The following is a 16,235-nucleotide window of genomic DNA, read 5'->3' as shown; positions in this document are numbered from 1 at the left end:
TTATGAACAACATCTGTTGTCCCTTTGATTGCCACAACAACAAACACAAACTTTCTATTCTCCTACGACAACAACAAAAACATTTCATTTAACTACTAATGTTTGGCAGATTTTTTATTCTGGCCTCCTTGGGGGAGGTGGCAAAATAGGGTGTCCAATCAATGGCATTCCTTCAGACCCAATCCTAGATGATGATGCCCCCAGAGTCATCCTCACACCTGCCCAAAGTGTATCCATTGGGATCGGGATGTTACCATGCCTCAAGAGTGTTTATCTACTCCATAATTTTTTTTTCAGAGTATACAACTCCTCTCCTTTGCTCCAAAGGGATTGCTTGGTGATATAATCCCATGTAGTATGCCGCCTCTCATGCCACCCTCACTAATTGCTCCATGACATCTTTGATTTCTGCCCGCAGTCTTTCTACTCCTAGAATAGTTGTTGTCCTCTATGCAATATCGCATTCTCTTTCATATCTATTCGCTAGCATTTTCATTGATTCCCTCTCATATTTAACTATATTCAACTGATTTTGGTACCACGTAATGCACACATTACTTGCATTTAGCTACTCTTGTGACCTCCGCTCTAAACTATTGGTCTACATTGCTGACTCCTTGAACGCCTCTACTTGCGATCGCAGGAGCACTAATTCATTTTCACATCTCTGCATCGTTGCTCTCTTAGCTGCCAAAGTCACCTCCACAGTCTCCACTCTTGTTTGCTCCATCATTAACATCATCCCTAGGTGCTCAACTTATGTCCGTGCACCATCCTCTCGTGCTCTTTCAATCAGGGCTTGAAAGAAATTTGCATCTTTCTCCACCTGGTTAGCTCATTCTTTTTCCACTGCCAATGCTTTCTCCATCACCATCGTTGCATCATGAGCCACTTGTACTGCAGCATCAGATTGCAATGCTTGAAATGATCAAAATGCAGACAACACTGGGTCACCCTTTTATTCCCCAGAGCTCTACATCATATCTCCTAAACTACTTTTTCCCTTCTTCCATATGACTGTTGTTGGTCGCATCACAGATCTTTGTTCCTCTTCTGAAAGAGTCTCTTCTACAGATGGCTAATCTTCTGTACTTGCTCCCTCTAACAACACTCCCACACTTGCAAAGTTTGTCTCCTTCTCTTTTTCCCTCGACTCTATTTGTTGCATCACACCTTTTGCTAATAGCTGCAGCAAGGTCGGATCTTCTTCTTCCTCTTCTAACTGATTTTGAGCTAGATTAATTTTGCTAGCCTCCACCACTCCCCGATCACAATGTCGCACACTTCGACATGGAAAGGTTTCTCTTCCTTCTTGTTGGCTCTGCTTTACACCCCGCTTCTGCCCCTGCAACCATTTCCTTTCTCCTTGGCTTTCATTTTCCTCTTCACTCCATCCCCCCGTTCCTCCTTCTATCGCCTCTGGCATTTTTTGCCTCTGCTCTTGCGAATCAGCCATTGGTATTTCCCTCATAGCTTAATTCTTCACTCACACTTTTCTTATGCTAACACTTCTTGTTGTTGGGCTTTCATCAAATTCACTCACCTTTTATAGAACCAACAACATTCTCCATCACTTCCATTACATGCTATCCATATCTTTGGCAGCATGCTTCAATACCCACCATCATAATAGTCAAGTCAGCAAATACCTCCATCCTTTCTACACCTCCCCTCCCCTATAGTAACAGTATGCTATATCTTATTTCTTTCCACTTGCTTCTCATCTCATACTTTTCATCGCACTATCTCCTCATCCCTAGATTTTCTTCTACTAACCTTCTCATCTTCATCTTTCCTGCTACTATCCTATCATGCTGAGCTTTTGTATGGTAATCCCTTGTAAATACTTTGGTTTGTCCATCGTACCATCCTTGCATGTCAGTCCTTCACTTGGTATCATTGTATATCTCTCATCTCTTCACGTCCATTCATGCTTGATCAAAAAAATAAAAATCAAATACCAATAAACATTTTTAGTTCTCTTGGTTAGGTGCTTTAGCGAATCCTCATACGAGATCCCTTGTCATCAAAATGTTGTCCCAAAGAGTTCTGATTGCCCAGCTCATCCTAGTCCTCGATATTACCAATAGATCCTTGTAGGATGCATCCTTCCTCTCGTCTGATCTTGGTCCCAAAGTATCCAGTCCTACCAATCTCTTTGGCAAAAGGTTACTTTTTTCATGGATTTACATTTTCTTTTCAATATTTCATGTTTGGTTCTTAAAGTATCTCTTCCAAGTGATTTGGGTTGTTCCCTCCTCATGGTTTCCACGATCATCTATATCATGGTGTGCTATGAATGGGGCAATTCAAGAGAAAGGTTTTGATTAGGTCTTTTTCATTTTTCTTTTCTATTTGTGAGTCAGTCAGATATGACCCTTGCATAGTCCAAACATGTGCTCACTTGTGGTTACATGGTGCACTTGGGAAATATTGTTTTCTTGTGGGTTACCCAATATCATTTCCACTTTGATTGTTTCGGGATTCATGTGTGATGCTAGGGCAATCCTTGCGTGTTTGTTTTATGTTAGTCCTATGTAATATTGGTAAAAAGGCCTTGATGTTCTTAGTAACCTTGGCATATCCCCAATATTCCTTTATCAAAATAAGTGCTCAACTACATGGTGGTGCTCCCCTTTGAAACACCCATATGCTCAACCTTCAATGGATTACTTAATACTCCTATTTTATCAAAACATCCCATCCTATCCAAGCATCCCATCCAATCAATCTTACAATCCTGATTTAACAGTTTTATCCATATCCCAATCATATCTCCTATCAATCCCATGGTATCTAATCCTGTATCAATCATAATCATACCTCCTCTATCAATCATAATCATAGTTCCTTCATCAATCATAATCTTAGCTCCTTCATCAATCATAATCATAGCTCCTTTATCAATCATAATCTTAGCTCCTTCATCAATCATAATCATAGCTCCTTTATCAATCATAATCATAGCTCCTTTATCAATCATAGTCATAGCTCCTTCATCAATAATAATCCTATCTCCTTCACCACTCATAATTATAGCTCCTGCATCAATCATAATCATAGTTCCTGCATCAATCGAAATCTTAGTCATCACCAATCATAAATCCTCGAATCATAAATCTCCCCAAATCTCCCATCTTCCAAATCACTTCCCTGGGTTCAATTTTTCAAACCACTCACCCTCCCCCCTCTCCTTGTAGCTAGAGTTCTTCCCCATTGGTTATCCTTGCACCCAAGGTTTTCCTTTGTATCATTCTCCCATAGTGAAAGAGAAAGAGCACAAAAGGGATATACTATCTTTGGGGTCAGTAAGATCATATGATAACATGTAATATTATATCAAGTATGAAAATATCACCATTCCCCAAAGGAGGTAGAACTATGACACAATGGAGGAAAATACATAGAAGAGCTACAAAGAAGAGTCTTTTTGGGCCAATAACATGGAGACCAAAAAGAATTGGTGCTACCATATCATAAGTGATCAAGAAGACTACACAAGATCACTAGTATAAATAATAGCACAAACATGATAGAACACACAATAACATATAGAAGAAGAGAGATAAAAATAGAAGAATGTAAATGAAAGGGAGATTACTTTATCCTCTTGAACTTAAAAAAAGCTAAAAGGGTCACTTAAAGCAATCAAAAGAGAAGACATAAAAAAAAAAACATGGGGGAAAACACAACATTAAAATACAAAGACTACTATAACATATAAAGTCCACTTCAAGCATTTTGCATTCCCCCAAATATTAGGGGAAGGATGGTGACTAGTGAGATGAATGATATCCATTATAGTAGGAATCATAGTGAGTTTTGAGCAAGGACTTTGGGAGTCAATATGCTCATTACTAGGAGTGATTATGAGTTGCATAGAAAGCATGTTAGGAAAATCACTATCCATATCAATTAAATCTTTATCTCTACTATCATCTAAATTATCTTCCATATCTAGATTAACAGAATCTAAAATGCAAATAAAATCATCATTTTTATCTAAATGCAAAATGTTACTTTGTTTAACTTCCTCCAGAGACATAGACATAGTTTGATCAAAGGAAGGTAAAGTTTAAGAAGAAGATGTAGGTTGAGAAGCAAGAGAATGATCTATAGCTTTAGCTTTATCTTGATGATTCTTGCGACGTTGATGAGCATATTGATTAGGAATAGTCTTACGAGACACAATAGAAGGATTAGAATCAACTACCATATGTTCCAAAGAAGGAACATAAAAAAATTGAGTATATGTAGAGGGAAGAACATGTTCAAAAGTAGGAGTGGTAGGCAAGATAGGTGCAGTTAAACAACCCTTAGGAAGACTCAACTCCATGATCTTAGCTACTTTGTGTTGATAATTTCTATAGAAATGATTAGAATGAGTAGGTGATTTTTTAGGATGAAATGGCCAATAAAAATCAATTTCAACACAATCTCTAGGGTGTGATGGTTTGTAAAGAATTATTAATAGTAATAATGTTTCCGTCACAAGGAAATTTAAGACATTTATGAATAGAAGAAGATACAACTTACATGGAAGACAACCACAAAATACCAAACTTCACTTGAAATGGATCAGAATTAGGAATAACAACATAGTTAGTAAAAATAGATTTCCCTTATAAAGCCACCTTCAAAGTAATAGAACATTGAGGATGATAGAGAAAACCATTTACAAGTTCCAATCCATACAAGAGTAGAATAATAAGTATCTCTATTCAACCTTTTGTTAAAAAGGTGTTATTAGGTGATAACATTCACAACAGAGGAAAGATCAACTAAAGTACCATGAGAAGGAATATGAGCAACTCTAGCAATGATGTAAAGAAGACCATTAGGTGCCTTAAACATATTAGATTGACTAAAGCTAATAACAGGTGTCTATTCAAGTTCAAGTGGAGAAGAAATCAAAGGTTGAGGTAATAACTCGTCATGATTAACCACATGATTCACTTCTTGTATTTTCTTATCATAATTAATATGGTGATTAGAAGTAGAAGGTTGATTAATAACATTCATTGAGTGAGAAGGCAAAGGATTAGTGTAAAATTGCAAATTCTAATTAGGTGGTGCAATAAAATTATTTGTATTATTAACTTGAGCATCAACATATATAGCCTTAGAATCAATAAGGTCCTAAATAACATTCTTCAAATCATAATGCTTTTTGAGTATCATGACTTGGTTGACGGTGATATTGATAGAAAACATTTGAATCAAAGGACTTAGGAAATAATTTTCTATGATCAATAGGACAAATACGAGGAAGATTAAGAGCACAAGCATGAATAAACTTAGTCATCACCTCAAATAAAGGTTCAAATAGTTGATTATACTGACGATTAGGATGAAATATAGAGGAAAAAGTAGTTGTACCTTGGGACATTGTAGCTACTATATTATCAACTGTATTTGTAGACTTGATTTTGATGAAATTGCTAGGTTTAGAAAACTTATTTGGATTCATGATGACATCACTCTTATCACTAGAAATAGGAGCCATCGAAGTAAAGCTCTTGTGTTGACTCACTTGTAACTGGTAATGGTCAAGTACTTATCCCTCATGTATTTTTATAAATTAGAAATAAAGATACATTGAATATCATGATTAGGAACATGATAAGAAATCTAAGCATACAAATGTTTAAATCTATCAATAAATTCAGTAACTTTCTCTTTAACATTATGCTTGCAATGCATTCAAATAGTTAAAGAAATGTGAGGATAATTATTATTATAAAACTATTGAATGAAAGAATTAGCAAGAGTTTGAAAAGAACCAATAGAATAAGGAGATAGAGAGAAATACCATTGCAAGGCTCTATTGTTAAAAGCATGCAAGAACAACTTAGCTATAAGCCTATAGTCTTTGGAAAGTTTTAACATGAATCACTAGATCTCCCTTACCATCATAAGTCTCAAGATGAGGTACCTCAATATGTTGTGGGATAACAACATGAAGGATATCTAATGAAAGGGGATTAGCAACATCACATGTAGGAATATTTTACTTAGATTGAGTTAATTAAGAAAGTTGTTGTTGTAAAGTGGTGACAGTTTGAACTAATGTACTAACAATAGGAGCAAAATAAATGCTAGTAGGTATAGGTATGCTAGATGGATTAGGAAAGTTATAAGAAGTGGAAGGAATATGTAAAGATGTCAGTGGAGGGTGAGAAGGAATGGCCAAAGGGTTCAAAAAAGTAAAAGGAACCACATTATATGAAGGAAATGAAGAAGGAATAGAAGTAGGAGGAACACTCATGGGAAGTGAAAGACTAGGAAGACCAACACTTAAATGAGTGGACATTTGGATAAAAGTAGTCATAAGAGGTTGAGCATATGTAGGTATCCTAGAAAGAGTGGAAGAAATCAGGATGGAAGGTTCAATAGTTGTGGAAGGAGGAGGATATCCTAACTCTTGAGCACATTTTGTCAAAGACTTCACATCAGTATTAATAAGGTGAGATATATCATGCAAGATAGAAAGATTATTGTCATCATTATTAACAGCTTCTTAAGAGCTTCAACAACAACAATGCTATCAAGATTCATATTTTCTCGAGCAAGCCAAGTTTACAATTTATCAAACTCACTAGAAATATTATCAACTTGAAAAGGAGGAATTCTTAAAGCATCATTGTCATCATGGGATGACTGAGAAGAGTTATGCTCCATTATAGGTTTGAGATCATGAGTAAATACGTGTCATTATGAGTCTTCGGAAGAAAAGACGAATCATGATCAAAAGAGCCCATGGGTCTATGGCTTTGCCTAACATGAATGTTGTAGGTTGGACTTCGTGTAATTAAGCTCATAAAAGAGGAGATCACAAAAGGAAACCCTAATTAGTTATAAACATGCAAGTGTAATAAAGAGCAAAAAGAGATATCTAACCACATGATAGCCAAATCTAACTCTAAAAAGAGAAGGGCACAAATCAAGTTCACCGAAAGAAAGTGAAGCCAAAGCCAAAGAAGAGAGATAAAGGGATCTAACTCCAAAATAAAAAAAAGAGAGGACTCGTTAGGTTCACCAAATGAAAGTAAACACCTAGAATAACCAATCTAACTCCAAAAATAAAGGGGCACAAATTGGGTTCACCAAAATGTTTAATTTGGTGAAGTTGAGGCCACAAAAGAGAGACTGCCAAAAGAGGAATATCTAACTCCAAGAAAGAGGGTAAGAAGGTCGGGTTCACCAAAATGCTTAGCGGTAAAATGGAAGCACTTTAAACAAGTCTGTAGGCCTCCATTTTACAGGGTCATTAAGCCATTCAAATCTGTATATGAAGGAAAGAGGAGAATTTCCAAATATGATTCCACTTATGATCCAATTTAGATTAGTTAGGACCCAAAGGAATAAGGAAGCTAATATTGAATCCAAATTATAAAGAGGAATTTAATAGAAAGAAATGTATTCTCTTAGGCCCTTAATAGGATAATGTGAATGGGAAATTGAACTAAGTACTTAAATAATATAAGTCTAGATGCTATGTAGAGATAATTAGTCTGATTAATATATAAATCTGGGGTAAATATATGAAAGGAGATAAAATATAAATGAATCACCTTGAAATGTGTAGAGGAAGATGTATTTTTGCTCCAGAACTCACAGATCTAAATTGTAGCTAAATATTTGTCTGCGGATCTCAGAATAAAATGACGAAAGGAACAAAACCCAGAAATCTCCCTAGAATTTGAGACTAAAGGACTAGGTTGACTTGGGAAGATGTCCCACAAATAGGTTGATGTAGTCTAAAGAACTACAACTAATGACTCTAGAGATCTTGTAAATTGTAGGTTCTAGATCTGTAATCCTTTTCTCTCCCAACCTACAAATCAACATAGAAAATAAAGGTTTGGGGGTTGCAGTTTGCTAAGGGCTTGCCTTGGTGAAGTCCTAAGTTAAGGAATTATCCATAATTGAGAAATGTAAATATAAATGATCAAAAGATAGTATAAATGTTAGGATTAACCTTGCTTGTATGTATGTAATATATTGTAGATCTTAAATTAGGAATGTAGGGTATCTCCACTCTTTGTGACGGATCTACCATAATCTCGCCATGGTGCCATAAATATAAAAGCGCATCAATGAAGAAGATGATGGATGATTAAATGTATATCTCCTCCCTTGATGGCCAACAATAAGCTAGATCTTGAAGATGAAATGGTTACAAAGGATTCTTCAATGCTACATAGAAATCACCTTGCTTAAATGCTTGAAAACCTTGAATACTTGAACTCCTTGAACGCAAAAGGCAAAAATATTCACTTTAGAGAAAGAAATTTAGTGCATGAGATGATTGAACTTGATGAGATATGAAAATGAAGCCTCCAAGTCTCCTTATATATGAGTTTTTGGACGACAAAACAATACATGTCGACTGGATAAGGGTCAGAAACTAATTAAACCCCAAAGGCCTTTTAGGCCTCAAACTCTGGAACTGCTAGGGACTAGGTCAAATTGGGTCAACTTGATCTAGGACTAGGTCAACTTGGGAGGACTAGGTTGACCTGAGTTGACCTAATCCTAGAGGTTTAGTCCCAGGTGCCACAAAAATAAGAGGTAGGTGCCAAAAAGATAGGGTGAAAAGAGTAAGAAGATAGGAGAAAAAGGAGATTGAGCATAGAAATATCCATGGTCTAAAGAGGGAATTATGAAGAGGGAGCTAAAAGGTCTTAAAAGGAAAGTGCATCCATTTTAAGATGGTACAACTAGAATTTATAAGTCCTAGGCTATACCAGAGATTTTCTTTACTCTATTCTTCCTACTAGTGCTCACATTGACAAAGTTTTATTTCATAAATTTTATTATTAAAATAAACCTATTGGTTACAACTTGTTATTGGTAAAAAAAATATATGTCATTGATGAAAAGATTACTTTCTTATAAAGGAAAAATTTGCATGAAGAAAAATGTAGTTGAACTAACTACATAAAATTCATTACAGATAACTATGTAACTGTTGGCCGTTTCTAGCCCCCATTCAACCCATCACTGATAACTGATATGAGAGATCTTCAATGAGTTGAATTCTTATTTTGGGTTAACCCACTAGAGTTGGTGACTATCATTTTGTGTTAACTTGACCCCTTCATTGACTGAGTTGACTTAGTTTGTTCTTTAACCGAGCTATAGTTTCTTCTTTAGCCAAGTTGCTCGATTTATTCTTGGTCGGGTTGACCCACGTAGACGAGGTCCAATGGCTCATGTGTTTTCATGAGAACATTTTCCCATCCTCCTAAAAGAGTTAGATGCTACCATGCATCACCATTTTGTCATTTCTTCATATTGTGGAGTCTCCATGAGGCTCTGAGGTCTGGAATTGTGCCACATATGCTGAGCACTCCAAACAAGTTGGCTTCGATGGGATTGTAGATGATAGAGTCTTGTTTTCCATGATTGGTCCACAAACTCCATATCAGTAGCTAGTGGGGTCCAGAGTTTTATACGTATACATATGAGATACTGCCACACATCACCATTCTAACATTTTTTCATACTGCAAAGTCTCCATGAGACTTCAAAGCCCACAATTACATGACAAGTATTGGATTTGGTGCATTTGGGAGATTTCTCATTGTATCTCAGTCATCCATTTCAAATGGAGGATCTACATTGATGATTGTGACTGTATCTTTTGTTGGGAGATTTCCCACGACATTTGGGCTATCCATTTCAAAGAAAAGACCTTCATTGAAAATCATCATTTACTTTTGGGGAAATTAGCTCTCCCCCCCACACATGGTCAACTGTGCATATTGCAGGTGGATAACACATCATGATATCCTTCCTTGCAGTCTTTTTTGTCCATGACACGCCATCAGGGCTTTTTCTTCAATGCCGAGAAAATTTTTGGGCCTTGTTTGCACGACGCCAATGCACTCCATGCCTCTTTAATGAATGAAATGATCAAATTTTTGCTGATTGGATCTCTTTTACAGCTGGATGCATTGATTTGGGTTTTTCCCTCTCACTTCATGGGCATATTGCACTTCATGATCATATTTCATTCTGATTCCTAGTTCTTTCTCTCCTCTGCAACTCAAATCCATCTTGGTTGGGGTTTGAATTTCAAGTTAGATCAGAGTTATGTTTGAACTCTTTAAAAGGTAGTTGTAAATATGTTTTCAGGGTCCTTCTCTATTGTATTTTTGTAGTAGCCTTATGCTTTGCAACTATATTCCTTTTACCTTCCATTACTAAAATTCTTTCTTTTACCTCTTCTTTTCATTCATGACTTGTGCATGTATCTTGCCTTGTTTTGGATGATTTTCCTACTTCTTAGAGTTATATGTTGTGTTTAATCTATTGATAATTGTTGTACTGTGAAAATATCCTTCCTTTCAACATTTGATCAATTCTAAATCTGCATGTTGTTGATCTCATTTTGGTTTTGACAAGGTAGTGACAAAACACTTAAGCCATTACTTAACAAAATTCAGTATGTGTCGAGTAAGTAGTGTATGCCGAGCAATATACATAGTTAGTGTCAAGCACCAGTATGTGCCAAGAAAATGGTATATGGCAAGTCACTCAAGTGCCAAACAAGTCATATATGCTGAGTGATTTAAATGTCGAGTAAAATAGTGGATGCCAAATCATTCAGGAGCAGACTTACAACATTAAGGATATAGTGAATGTCGAGCATCAGAGCTTTCAAGTGCCAAGTAAATAGTTTTTGGCATAGTTGTTTGTAATGACACAAACTCCTATGTAAACCATTTTGGGTTGACTTAAGGATTTTTTTACGATTCTAGAAGATATATACAAAGGTATATTGAGAATCCCTATGCAGTACATGCAACCAATTAGAATAAGGGATGTATTAAGTAGCAAAATGGATGAATCACAATCGTTGATTTTTACCTACCCCTAGCTCACCTAAGTCTTCTTAAGGAGGGAAAACCCTAAAGAGTTTTCATGTGCATATGAGAGGAGAAGGATGAATGCCACGTGTAGAGAGAGACCATTCATGGTGACTATGGAGTTTATGGTAGAGATATGAATTTTAGAATCAGTTTGAGAGAACAAAGTAGAGCAATTATAGGACCCAGGAGACATATCTGATCTGGAGGATCAAGGATATACTTGGAAAGAGAAGATCTAATATCTAGCAGTAGAGTGCTAATCAAAGGATCTTGGTGTTGAATCTTTCTAACGAGTGATGCAAAGAAAATCTCCTAACAAATTAGTCTTAATAGACTTGTTTAAATCTCTTAATTGAGTGCTTGTTTTATTGCAAGTTTAAGTCCTCTAAAAAGGAACACTTTTAGCAGGGTGTTGAAATCCTTTAACATGGTAAGATTTAATAGTCTTTCTAATCCTTTAATAGGGCAAACCTTTTACAGGGTAGATTATAGTTTATGATCAAACAATTGTAACCTTAATTGGATACATGTTACAACTGTAGTAGTGAAGATTTGTGGGTGTCATCCCTACTCCAATTTTACCTTCTCATTGGAGGGTTTTTGGGTAACAAACTTATTGTGTTATGTGTTATTTATTTCATACTAAGGATGAACATGTGTAGTTAGCTACTTTAGTTTGCATGCTAAATTATGAAATGGATGTGTGGTGGATGTTTTATGGTTAAAATTTTGAAGTATTGATTCACACCCCACCCCTCTCTCAGAGTTTACTTTAACATTTTTATTTCCAACACATGTGAATTCTTAGGAAATAGAATAGAGTTGAGATATGTGTATTTGGGTATTTCATTCATGTGTCATACAGTCATGGGTAGAGATTGTAACCATGTTCTATCTCGGTGCATCACCCTGTTTCCCTTTCAGCATTTTATTTTGTTTCTCTCTCCCTTTTCCTCTCAAGCAACAGTTTAGGTGCACCCTGATAGTAAGGAAGCCAACCTTCTCCAGAGATTCAACCTTAAAGTGCAAGTCCCACACTTGGAGGTCGTTTCCATGTTACACAAGGTCGCTTGAGGGTGATACCTCAAGAAAGGATGTAGACTTTTGTGTCAATAATAACCATGTGACATCAACTAACAATACAATATTCATGCTAGCATCCCCTCTTATTACACTATTCCAAAAGTGTACAATCCAAACAATAAGTTTCACCTAGCTAAAGGACCTCCCAAAGTTTAACACAATACAACTTGTTGGTTATATTAAATGAATAAATATTTTTGAGAAGAAATTTCTTTAGAGAATCAAATCTTGAGTCAAGTGGAACTCCACCAAATGAATATTTATATAATATATTGAACACATTTTAAATTTTTTAGGACTCTAAAGGTAGAAATCATTTATTTTCTCGGTAATAGATTTTGTTTTATCAACAACGTAATTTTTTTTCAAAATTTAAATAAGAGTCTAAAAAGTAACCTTCAACAAACTCAATCATATGCTCCCACTCATCCATAAACTGAAAAAATATAAGCTTTTACAGTCAACTTTATCATTTCCAAACACTAACCCTACCCTAGAACCAAGCCAAATAACCAAAAATAATGATTTGATCTCAACAAAAAAATTGTAGTAGAGAGAACCCAACAAGACTAACACCACCATGTTTTATCATTACAATTTTGTTACAAAAAAACCCTAGATGACAATGACCAAAACCATCACATAGCAAGGAAGAGACAACACCCATTCCCCTCAAGACATTGCCACATTTTTTTTGCAATGTGTAGCCTAATCAGACACGTAGGTTAATTTTTCCCACTTCATTTGGCACGATTTCCACCAATATTTTACTACGGGGGGTTGGGGGCAGCACTTCCAAGCTCTAGGGGTCAAGGGGCAATGCCCCTTGCGAGTTCCTAGAGAAGCGCCCCTTGTGGGGTCCTTAGGTCAGCAACCCTAGGTGTGCTCCTAGAAGTCAAAAAAGAATTTAATATTGTAAAAGGTGTTTGGAGTTATATTTTTCTATTGCTCAGCTTATTCTAGCCCTAATTTGTAAGCGACAAAAAACTTGTATAAAATGGCTTAGGGTTAGGGATTCTATAAAGTTTGATGAGATTGTAGCTTCTTGTGGTGGTATTGAGCTATAAGGGATTACAGATTGTAATTAGGTTGTAATCACTGGATAATAAGAATATTGGACCCGTTGTTTGGTGGGTGTAGCCCAGGGGTTGGATGAACCATGATAAATTTTTGTGTCTTGTGTTCTCTTCTGTACGATTTATTATTTTTTGATATTGGACATATTTGCATGTAATTTTTTATTTTTTTCTTATTAATCCTAACAAAAATCTCCCAAGCTCACCATCACATTAGTTCGTTGTCATCATTTCTCCACTTGCACCACTGCTATTTCTATGCCCTCTGCTTGATGACCTCCATTTTGGCTTCAACAACTCAAAAATTCCTCTCTATCTCTGAATTTTTCTCATCTAATTATCTAATCATCAACACTAGTTTAGAGTCATCCACCCCATTTGTGCCTCCTTGAATCTACGTTGTCACTTTTGTGCCTCAAATCTCTACACAAAAGGATAAAATTTGTGTCTTCAATCATATCAATATGATTCAACTTGTCCATAAAGTTCATTTAAAATCTTAGAATTGATTGATCTTGGAGGGGATCTAATTCTCTAAAATATCTTACCAGTACAATTGTATGCATCACCTTCCACACATTTTCAACTGACTCACCTAATTGTAAAACCATTATCATTGAATAAATATTCATATTTTTTCAATGTCAATTTATCATCAAATTAAGCATATTAAGTAGCATAAAAAGTTATCTTTTAACCTCAAATCCTCATACTGAAACATGTCATTGAGTCTCCACTTTGTTAGAGGTCTAATAAAAGGATTATGTTATTTCATCGATTATAGTGCAAATGACGTCTCTATCTTCATAGTCACACCCATTTCGACTTCTATTTAATGAAAAAATAAGCAAGAAAGAAGGAATGAAGGAATTTCATCAATTCCTTAGGGCTCTCCTAAATTTAATGTAATGTGCTCTTAACATTCTCACTGTGACTTTGGTCCTCATTGCATAGTTAATTCTATACTAGCATAAAATATTGTCATCTTGTCAACCACCTTTCCAACTTTCATTTTAATTTTTATTAAATAAAAATTTCATTATCACTAATTACTAAAATTTGAAGGTCTTCAAATTAATCTGCCCTTTATTGGCAAAGTTTAGAGCCCAATTACAGAGTGTTTATGTCTCCATGTTCCTATCTCTTTTCACACATGTAATTTTAAAATGCTCTGTAAAATTCAATTCCTTACTAATTAATTCAACGTAAATTTGTAAATGTCATGTATGTAATGCACATTTACCAATTGCGTTTATGATAATTTGGGAGTCCCCTTCCATAACTAACCTTGTTACTCCCAAATGCCTAGCAGCTTTAACTACCAATAGTGTTGCTTCTGATTCTGCCACATTGTTGATTCCATATTCAAGTTTTTTTGCCTCCAAATGCTAGTGTGTTCTTACACCAATACTTAATAATGAATCATGTCTCAGATTGTTCATGGTTTCCCTTTAACGCTCCATCAAAATTTGTTTTCCACCACCCCTCTTCTGGTTTAGTCCATACAACAACATCACCAACCAAAGGCATTGTATTAACCCAACCAAACCCATCCATAGGAAAGATAGATAACATTTTGTTATAATAAAATATCACATATATTATAATTAATAGATCATTTTCTTAGAGAATTTATTATTTAACATCACTACACAACCTAATTAGAAGAAAGAATAGAAAGACAAGATTTCGAGTTTACTCACTCTCAATGATCAATAATAAATATTAATGAATAAAAAAAATACAGTGCATAATTAAAATAGATTAAAATCTTTAATAGTAGAGAATCAATAATAGACTAGTAGGTAGGTTGGTAATCATTAATTACTAAATAATATTCTTTAAAGTAGTTCTAAAATAAGGTTGCCTAGGTTGGGACCCATTGGAGGGGGTTTCCTAAAAAAAGAGAGTTGAGGCTATTGAAATTTTTTAAGCTGACAATCTCATGTCTTTGTAGTACAATTGAGCTTAGAAGTTCCAATTTCAATATTAAGGAAGCTAGTGGTCCCATGAATACAATGCCTTTGCCATTCATACTTTGTCCTTTATAAAAAAAGTTAATTTTTTTCTCTAAAATTATTTTATTGATAAAATATGAAATTAAATGTTCCACAAATGACAAGAAACCATTCCTAAGATGGTGGAACAATTTCTAACACCACTCTATTTTTTACTTGTTTAAATATCAACACCAAAAATTGCCTTCCATACTTTGTGCTTTATAGAAAAGTTATAATTTTCTCTCTAAAATTATTTTACTAAGAAAAGTACAAAATTAAATATTTGACAAATGACAAAAAAAATTTCTCAACTAGTGGGGCAATTTCTAGGTGCACTCCATTTTCATCCATTTTAATACACTAAAAAGTAGGGGCTCCTATTTTGAAGCAGAAGATTGCAAAAAATCTTGTAACCAAAAAATTTCTCATAGGACCACCTCTTCCACAAAAATAGAGCTTAAACCCCCCTCATGGGACCCTTGTCTTATATAAAAGATCTAATTTGAAGGAATGAAGATTACAACTTGGAATTTGATGTTGATTTTTTAGTTTTGGGCCATATATGACAACTTGAAAATTTATTGGACTGTATAGATTGACATGCTATATTTTAATAATAAACTATGCTTTAGACAATACACCATTTCCTTTATAATGTACTATGTTGTTTTATAATACTTACAATAAAATATAAATTTATTTAGAATATTTTTTTGATCGGTAATAGTCTATTTGATTAATAATAATTAAATTATTTATATAATGTCCATATTCAATACAAATCACCCGTGTTTCCAACCACCTTTCAAACTTATGATGACCGTAAACCAAAAATCTCCAACTACCCACATTAGAAAATACCCATGTATATTACTCATGATCATCAACAACCATGCCTATACAAAAATAAATAACCTATACAAACATATACATACCAACACAACTACCAGTGGCTTCTAAATGAGACTTCAAAGATTTTAAAAAGAAGAAGAATCCACATCAAAAAAAACCAGATACAAATTCAAATTTAGTTTGAAGGATTAGGTGTATTAGCCCCGCTAATCTTACTCACCCTCGATGTATTGCCATCCTTCCTTGGTGTTGAATCCACTGGTCAAGGATAGGGTGTTTTTTAGTGGTGAATATTCATAATTTTGCAAATTATAGAATTTTTTTGCTAGTAATTTGGCTAATAA

This window comes from Cupressus sempervirens, chromosome 7 (genome assembly GCF_028749045.1).
Source record: "Cupressus sempervirens isolate cs-2001-9-10 chromosome 7, ASM2874904v1, whole genome shotgun sequence".
Taxonomy (NCBI): domain Eukaryota; kingdom Viridiplantae; phylum Streptophyta; class Pinopsida; order Cupressales; family Cupressaceae; genus Cupressus; species Cupressus sempervirens.
Note: the sequence above shows the minus strand (reverse complement) of the source record.